Raw genomic sequence first — 9473 nt, 5'->3', positions numbered from 1 at the left:
CCCAAAGAAGAAGGAATTCTCAAGACGATACGGAAAGCCTGCCTGAGTCTCCAACCATCAGACCCACATGTCAACACCAACTCTTACTTGAGTCTCCAGCCTGCAGCTCAATCTATGCACGTCAGACCTGCTGGTCCTCACGATGGTGTGAGCCAGTTCCTTAAAATAAATGTCTCTCCCTCTCCCTTGATAGATAGCCAGATCGATTGATTGCTAAGTGATAGATATAGAGGTATAGATATGTGGCTAGAGATGGAAACATATCTCCTGTTGGCTCCATTTCTCTGAGAACTCTAATTAAGACTGTTGACCTTGCAGAAAACGTAGAGGCAATTTGGCCACCCTCTGGGCCTGATTGAGTCACACCAAGTCGTGTACGCCATCGCCTACACAGCCGGGCCCCGGGCAGCTCCGTCACTGAAAGGACCTGAGACTTGCTTTGACCACAGCTCTGTCTATATCCAGTCATCCGCTCGACTACTTGGTGCCATGTGTGGTAGGCAGGTTTGGGCGTAACGTTGGTCACGAGTGTTTCTTACCGATACCAGGGTGCCATCTAACAAACGAAATCCTGCCTGTCCTTGTCACGTCAGCTCAGGCAATGTGTCCGTAGAACCTTCTCTAGACCCCGTTGCTCCCCAAAGAGGCTGTACCACAGCGAGCCAGCATTGCAGGGACCTGGGCTTTGGTGCTCCCATTTCCCCCTGCCTGGGACACCGCTGAGGAAGTGTTCTTTCTGCTCCCAGCTCAGCACAATGCCTTGCACAAAAAAATGATTTGTTAACAAAGAAATAGATAAGGTATTGAATGAACTGGGGCCGTATGAGATTCTAAACTGGGCTTCAGCGTCCTCAGGTGGGTTAGGTGGCCTCCTTGATGTGGCAGGTAGATTGCCTGAGTTCACTACTGTGCCCAGCACGGAGCTCGGGCCATCGGTGTGTTTGCAGCGGTCACCGACTGCCACCAGAGGGTGCAGATCACCCCCCGCAGTCCCAAACTTGCCTCTCCTCCAGATTCCTGAACTCAGTTGCAACACCTCCACACACACCATTTCCAAAGGTCACATCCAGAGGTCCTTTGGTCGGAAGCCCCTCTCCCGCCCCTCACAGTCACGGGTCATCACAGCCTGCCACTGCTGGAGTCCTGCTCCCTTCGGCTGGTCCCCGCTCTCACCGCGGCCACTGTGATCACCTCCTGCCTGGCCCTCCTGCTGCAACGTCGCTTCTCAAACCCTGTCCACCCTGCAGCTCAAAGTTCTATCAAAAGACAACGATGCCTCCATCACTTTACATTGTTAGAGGAAAACCTCCGGCACGGCGCTTCTCCTAGAGCAGGTCTGGCGCCCTGACCTGGAGCACCAGCCCCCATGACCTTGGCCGCTGTGCTTCACTGGTCAGTCTCCAGGCACGTCCGCCTGCAGTTGATGCTGTGCTGACCAACAGAGCGGCCACTAACCCACGTTTGACTACCAACATTTACACTTAAAATTAAATACACTGCAAACTTCAGTTCCCTGGCCACACCGGCCACATTCCGAGGGTCCCCCAGCTGCACGAGGCTGGGGCTCCCGTGCTGGACGGTGAGACTCTGGCACGTGTCCACGATCACAGACTCGGGTGGAGTCTTGATGGCCTCCCTCAAACAAGAGAATCCACTCCAGCCACTTTAAGCAGAAAGAGAATTAAACCATCCTGGTAACGTGCAGAGCCGTCAGGAGGGCAGGCCCGGACCCTGCTCGGCCCGAGACAACGCAGCCAGGGCTGCTGTCCCCACAGCACGGGCTCCACCGGCAGACACCCCCGCCCACCCCCGCCCCCCTGGGCCAGACTTGCCTCCGCGCCACGCCCCGCAGGGACGTCGCCCTCCCACCTGGCTCTGACCTCAGCCCAGGTCGCGAGGCAGAGTCCGTGCGGCGGGGAAGTTCTGGCTTTGAAATGTCTGCAGCACAAGAAAGCCGATCCACGCCCCGTCTTCTCCGGGTACCGAAAGCCGCGTGCCCGCCTAGCAGGCACCCTCTCTTCATAAGTGATGGCATCGCACACGCTCTCCCCAGAGAAGCCTCACCTGACAGTGCCATCCACACACGCCATGTACAGAAACGGGGAAACGGGAGGCGGAGGGACAGGAAATGAGTTATGATAAAACCCAGGAGAAACTGTGGGTAGTGTGATGGTCGAACTGTGTCCTCCTCCCCCCAAAATCCTCATGTTGGAGGACCGCAGGACCTCACAGTGTGACAGTGTTTGAGGGAGGCGATCAGGTTAAGAGGAGGTCATTGGGATGGGTCCTAATCCAATATGGCTGATGTCCCTACAAAAAGGGGGATTTGGACCCGGAGGCAGACACACAGGGAGGGCCGGCCGTGTGGACGCACGATGAGAAGATGCTTGCCTTGTGGCCAAGCAGGGAGGCCTCAAGAGAAACCAACCCTGCCACACCTTGATTTGGGACTTCCAGCCTCCAGAACGGCGAGAAATCAATGGCTGTTGTTCAAGGCCCCCAGAGTGGTAGTCTCTCACCACTGGCAATGTCCCCTTAAGGTTAATGATTCGGTGATGCTGGTGTTTGCTTGCCCGGCAGGGAATTCGGTAAAGCTACACCTTCTCTTTTTAAGTGTAGAACTAGGCCAAGGATAAGAGAGAAGGACAACCAAATATTAGCTTTCAGATATGCTGCTTAGGACGGCATCCCGGCCCCGAGTGGCCTGACCCACAGGGAAATTCCTTTGAGGCCAGGTCAACAAGCTTAACTCAGGCAAAGGTCAACCCGGTTTGTGGGTGAAAGATTTCTGGAGAACCGACCTGATCTCGTTCTGTGTTTTAATGTCTCTGCCCCCGCAGTGTGACCAGTACCACGCTCCCGGCGTATTCACGTCACATGGGCCACAATCCACCTGGCCGTCCCAATCTCCGGCACTGCGACCACGGGTGGAGAATGTGTGCCTGAAGTCTAGACGGAGCCCTGTCACGGGCTTCCCCCTGAGGAGAGGCGCCACTGTGGGAAGCCGGCGGGGCTTGAAGGGGTTATTTAGGTAAAATAGAGGTGACCATTGTCATGGCCAGGAGGTCAGAGGAAGGAATCCGTGATGTGTCTTGAGGACCACGCATAGAGAAGAGCAAGGAATGAGGAGAAACCGCGTTTCGTGATGCAGAAAATTTGTCTGCGTGACAAACATGTTAAATCAACGTTGTATATTCAGAATATACACAAGTTCTTCCACTGTTTGAAACATCATTTAGGTTAAACAAAGTAATACCTAATGAATTGATCTAAAACATACCATGCGGCTCCACTATGAAACCAGATGTAAAATGAACCACAGAGTTTCAGGTGTAGAAAGAAACTTGGCCAATTCATGGCCTGGAAAGCCAACCCAGGGAGAGGGTATTTTTGAGTCTTGAGTGACAGCTAAGGGTGGATAAACTAATTTCTGTCCCAACAGACGGTGCTCCAGCTATGTTAACTGAAATTGGGGATTTATTGGAATTTTATTTTATTTTATTTAAGATTTTATTCATTTATTTGACAGAGACACAGCGAGAGAGGGAACACAAGCAGAGGGAGCAGGAGAGGGAGAAGCAGGCTTCCCACGGAGCAGGGAGCCCGATGCGGGGCTCGATCCCAGGACCCTGCGATCACAACCCGAGCCGAAGGCAGACGCTTAATGACTGAGCCACCCAGGTGCCCTGATTTATTGGAATTTTAAAACAAGACACTGATGTTTCTCTTATTGCTTTGTTCCACTATGTGATACATATTGAAAATATTCGTATTCCGTTTACTGGAGCAGACACTGATGTGGGAAACGAAGAAGAAAATTTATTAAATTTCCTTACTACCTACAGCCCAGTGACAAGTCCTTAAAACAGCAGGGTGACCTTCTTCTAGGGAACTAACTGCCTCGATGTTGATACTTTGCTAAGGGCCAAAGGCAACCTTAGCCCGACCCCCAGGATCCCGTGAGTCTACTTTAATGCATAAAACTTCCTTTGGAAACTTCCTTTATCTCTACCCCCCCAAGATACATGTTGGCAATTATCCCTAAGCATATGATCCACTGATAGACATCTGAAGGGTTTTATGACTAAGGGTTTACTAAACAATAATAAATGACCTTTTCCAACAATAGCTAGCCCCCCTCAGGATCCTGAAACCTTGTTGTCAAAATGCCTGGGAGGTCTGTGCTCTCCCTAACCCCCTCCCAACTTGAAAGTATATAATGGGCCACTCCTTATGACCCCAGTCCCGCTCTTTCTGCCCATGGGTCCTGTCCCTGTGCTTTAATAAAACCACCTTTTTGCACCAAAGACCTCTTAAGAATTCTTTCTTGGCCCTCGGCCTTGAACCCTAATGTCTTCCCTACATCAGAGATCACTAAGAAAAAAAAAATTAATACATAAACTTTTTTTAAAAAGAAAGAAAATTTAGCATTTGAATTGAGATGAATCATAAGTGTAAAATACATTCGAGATTTTGAAGACTTAGTATGCAAAGAAGAAAATAAAACATTTCAATAATAATTTTTATACTGAATATATATTGAAAGAATATTTTGGATATATTGGGCTAAGCTATAGCATTAAAATTATCCTCACCTATTTCTTTTTAGTCTTATTGTGGTTACTAAAAACGTAAAAGTTCTGCATGTGACTCCGGTTATATTTCTAGTCCCTTTTCCCTCATGCCAGGGTCTGTGGGAGAGGGGTTCAGTGGCCCTGCTGTCCTATTAAGTGTTCCACTTGCTGGACATGCCTGATTACTTCCTCATCATTTCATTGGATTCCTTCTTTTAATCCTTTCATTTCCTGTGCACCAGCTTGATTGGATTCAGGTTCAAGGTGTGGGCGGACCCCACCTGCAGGGCTGTTTCCTTGATGAGGCATCACACCAGGAGGTACTAGAGTTCTATCCTTCTGATGGTAATGTTAAGTAGGATCTCCTAGATCCCTCCTTGTAAATTTGCATTTCCCCTTTCAGACAGCAAATAATCCCTGTAAAGATCCAACTCCCATTTATCTACAGAATAGTTTTTAGCATTCCTTGCTGATTCTCATCTGAATCCGTCATTTCCCTAGGGATTGCAAACTGGTGTTCTTTTAATTCTACCTTTCTTCCAAATTTATTAGCTCAACTTAATCTGAGAAGAAGAGCTTTCCTTCATCACTAGGACTATCTGAAATAGTTCATACAGGTAAATGCTTCTTTCCCTTTAATTACCAAAAGAGTTGGTGTACTAATAATTATGACAACGGAGTTTCAGGTTTTTATGTTGTTTGCTTTTTTTATTTCCAGTGCATTTTTTTAAGTTGTGGGGTTGGTTTTTTTTTTTTTTTTTTGTCTTGTTTTGTTTTTTACTGTTAAGTTTTTAAAAATAACTCTTCTGGGACACAATTCACACATCATTCTGGGATACAATTCACACATCATGCAATTTCCCCCTTTAAAGTGTACAATTTGGTGGTTTTTAGCACATTCCCAGAGCTGTACCACCCATCACCACAACCCATGTTGGAGCATTTTCATCACCTGGAGGGAGACTGAGTACCCATGCCCCGTTCCTCACAGCCACCCGTGTATTTACTGTCTCACTGGATGTGCCCACTCTGGACATTTCATATGAGTGGGATCGTACTGCATGTGGTCCCGTGTGCCTGGCGTCTCCATAAGCATGGTGCTTGCAGGATCCATCCATGTGGTAGCATGTGCCAAGACTTCGTTTCTTTTTATTGCTGAATAATATTCCATTGTATGGTTATTCCACATTCTACTTATCTATTCGTCAGTTGATCCAACATTTGGGTTGTTTTCACTTTTTGGCTCTTATTTACAATGCTGCTATGAGCATTTGGTTACAAGGGCTGTGTGAACATATGTTTTCAATTCTCTTGGGTGGGGATCTGGGAGTGGGACTGCTGAGTCATGTGGCAGTTCTGTGTTTAGTCATTGGAGGAACTGCCAGACTGTTCTCCAGGCTGTGGCTCCACTCTGTGAGGGGGCCTCTTCCTCTACATCCTTACGGACACGTGGTGCTCCATTTGCTGCCCTTCTGCGGAGTGGGAAGCAGTATGGCCTTATCATTTCCCTCGTGGCGGATAATGTTGAGCACGTTTTCATGAGCTTGTTGGCCATTTGTGTATCTTCTTTGGAGAAATCTCTCTTCAGTCCTTTGCTTGTTCTTTGAATGGGTTGTCTTTGTATTACCGGGTTGTAAGCATTCTTTCAATATCTTAGGTGCAAGTTCCATATCCGATATATGATTTGCAGAAATGTTGTCCCATTCTGTGGTGTTTCTTTACATCTTTTTGTTCTCCCTTGAGGATCAGGGGGAAGAGGCATCTCCATTGCTTATAGTCACTGTTCTTTCTGATGCTGATATTGTCCTGAGTTTAGTCAGGGGGAGCTCCTCCCCAAGAATTCCTTTTCTATCAGCACAACCCCTCTCATTCTCACAAAGGTAGAATTTCAGCCAGTGTCAGGGCAGATCAGAGGGCTTTCCAGGCTTCTGCAGTCACAGCCCAAGGGCTCATCCCAGCTCCGTCCTGCTGCAGTGGAGAAAGCAGGCTGGCTCCCACCACGGACTAAGTCTGTAGTCAGAGATGTGAGCTTCCATTTCTGTTGATGCCCTTGTAGCAGGGGCACAGGTAATGAAGGAACAGAAGGCAAGCTGAGGACAAAGCAGAAGCTGACACCCCGCAACCCCACCACCCCATGGGATATATAAGACATTCCTCAGGCACTCCTGGCTGTCCTAAAGGAAAAACAAATGGTTAACTTATAGAGATCACAATCCTGCAAGACCTGAGTCTTCTTCCTCAGTTTACTTACAAAAGCCTTAGCAATAGCTTCCAGAAGGGAATGTAAATACAATTAAATGCCCTTATAACCTGCAGCCCATCGACAGATACTTGAAGTGGGCAGCATGTAAGGTTCCTCCAGGAAGTTCCCAACTATCTTAATGTTAATGCCTTACTAGAGGGGTAAACAACCTTAACTTGACAATGGCAAGGCCTCCAGTATTCTGTGAGTCTTCTTTAGCATATGAAAGTTCTTTCTCGAAACCTCCTTTTCCTTACTTCCCCCAACCCACAGTATATAATCAGCCACCCCTCACAGCCCTGGGGCAGCAGCTCTTTCTGCCCACGGGTCCTGTCCCTGTGCTTTAATAAGCCACCATTTTGCACCAAAGACATCTCAAGAATTCTTTCTTGGTCGTTTGCTCTGGACTCCACCCCACTGAACCTCACCTATATTCCAAAACCACATCACAGGGATGCAGGAGCACTTGGCTCCAGGGGTCCCAAACACACTGGGTCTGCTGTCACTGCTGACAAAACCCAAGCAGGGACACGAGTGGCTGTGAAAGAAGAAAGGGATTTATTTCAGTGAGGCCAACACTGGAAAGACAGAGAAAACTAGTGTTTCAAAGGCTATCTCCGAAGTGCCGAAAATATTTCCAGGTTTATGTAGGTAAATGTGGGGCAAAGATGGGTGGTTGTGTGCAGGTGGGCAGTGAAGGTCAAACTGATCACTGTCTCAGAGTCAATCACTGGTGTGGTCTTGCTGGCTCAGGGCAATCCTTGTTGCTTGAGGGGTAGTTTTGTTCCCTTGAGGAGATGCTTTGCCCATAGGGTCTTCCCCCTGAGCCAAGAGACCAGATGGAAAGAAGAACCCAACTGGAGAGTTTGAGGTCAAAATGGAGGCAGCCCAAGTCCCCGGTCATATGCTCCCCCAGAGTGGTTTTCACCATACCCAGAACCAAACAATCGTGTAGGAGAAGTTGAGATGAGGCCCTAGAGAGGGCTGGGGTACCTCTGACCTTTCTCCAAGGGCAGAGATGAACAGGATAACATCGCAGCCCTTCGTCCTCAGAGTAAATAATGCTTGGAAGATTAAAGGTGGCTCAATATTTACACACTCTCCCTGATTAAAAAACAAACCATCTGAGCCTTAGACAAGGGAAGAGGCTGGTGGGTAGGCCCGTGGGGGCATTCAAGCTGTGCTAATGTGGAATACAGGAAGAGGTCAACATTTACTGAGTCTGTGGTGGCCACTGTGGACCTTGTCCGTATGTTACTCCTGGCAATTCCCACAGAAACTCAACAACATGTATGGTGTGACATTTATTGTTTCCATTTTATAGATGAAAAAACTGAAGCCGAGGGGGTTTTAGAGACTTGCCAAATGCAGGCAGCTAAATAAAAGGGGGCAGGATGTATTCACCTGATTTGAAGGTCCGGTTTCTTCTGCGGGCACACCTTGGCTGGGAGGACACACAGACACTGGAACCCTCCGACCACCAATCCTACACAATGCTCCTTCCGAAAAGGCCCATGGTTCAGGAAATCTGGGAAATGCTACATGGGATAAGCTTCTTTTATGCTGTCACAGTTCAGGTGACCTAAGTAAAGGCTCTCAGAAGTGCAGCAGAAAAAAAATGAACCTTGTCAGATTCAAAGTTTCCTAAATACCTTGAACCAAGAAACCCCCCCCCCCCCCCCCCCCCCCATGGCTTAATTTCCCCCAAGGGTCCCAAGAACACAGCACTGGAGAAAGCTGCCTATACTCATAATAAAGCGTGTTGGCTTGTTTTCCCCATAAACCAGCAGCGAGCAATCTGGGAGCGACAGTTTGCCTCCCGTGGTTTACCCAGTTCCCTCTCCCCTTTCAGTTGTTGGGTTTAGTGTCCTGGGAAGCTTGTGGCCTCAATCACTCATTACAGTAGGGAATGCAAAATAGTGATGTCTCTGTTTCCTTTATCCTTCACCATTTATTCACTAGGAAATTCCTGAATTGCCAAGTGAAGCTTCCTTGCCTGTGAAACTGTTTCTTTGTGACTTCTGTAGGAACACTATGGGAACAGTGAGCCTGGAAAAAAGTGGATGGGGATGGGCTGCTAATCCGAAAGCATTCACCAAGCTTTGGGGGCAGCACGACGGATTCATGACAGGTAGGACCCAAGAGATAACTTGGCAAGACAGTACACATTCATATTCCAGATGGTGCCCAGGCCTCTGAGTGCAAGTGTCCCCAGTTCTCACTGAACTCCCGAGTTTCTCGGCTTACTTATTTACTACATTCTTTAAATTACTAAAGCCATCAAACTTATGTGTGCCTCCCTAACTGCCAAAGAAAGGCAGGTGTTGGGCTGGAATAAAAGTGGGCAGCCGGACAAAGCAACATGTCTTTGTTTATAAAACACTTTCTCACCCACTAAGTGCGCCTCAAAAGTTGCCTCGTCATCACAATAGCCCTCCCAGACAGACAAAATGGTCATTATAACCCGTTTCCAGAAGAAAACATGTGAAATGAAGTGTGTTAGTTCATAAGCACATCTACTGTTTCCTCTTTTCCTTATTTTTTTGCTATTTTGAGAATTAGGTGAAAAAATGTAGCTAGTTTACTACCATATAGAAGATTTCTTCGACCATATGAGGCATCACAGAACTGCCTGCCATGAACCCCTGCATGGGACA

Source organism: Mirounga leonina, unplaced genomic scaffold (genome assembly GCF_011800145.1).
Source record: "Mirounga leonina isolate KUSES-001 unplaced genomic scaffold, KU_Mleo_1.0 Mir_54, whole genome shotgun sequence".
NCBI lineage: Eukaryota > Metazoa > Chordata > Mammalia > Carnivora > Phocidae > Mirounga > Mirounga leonina.
Note: the sequence above shows the minus strand (reverse complement) of the source record.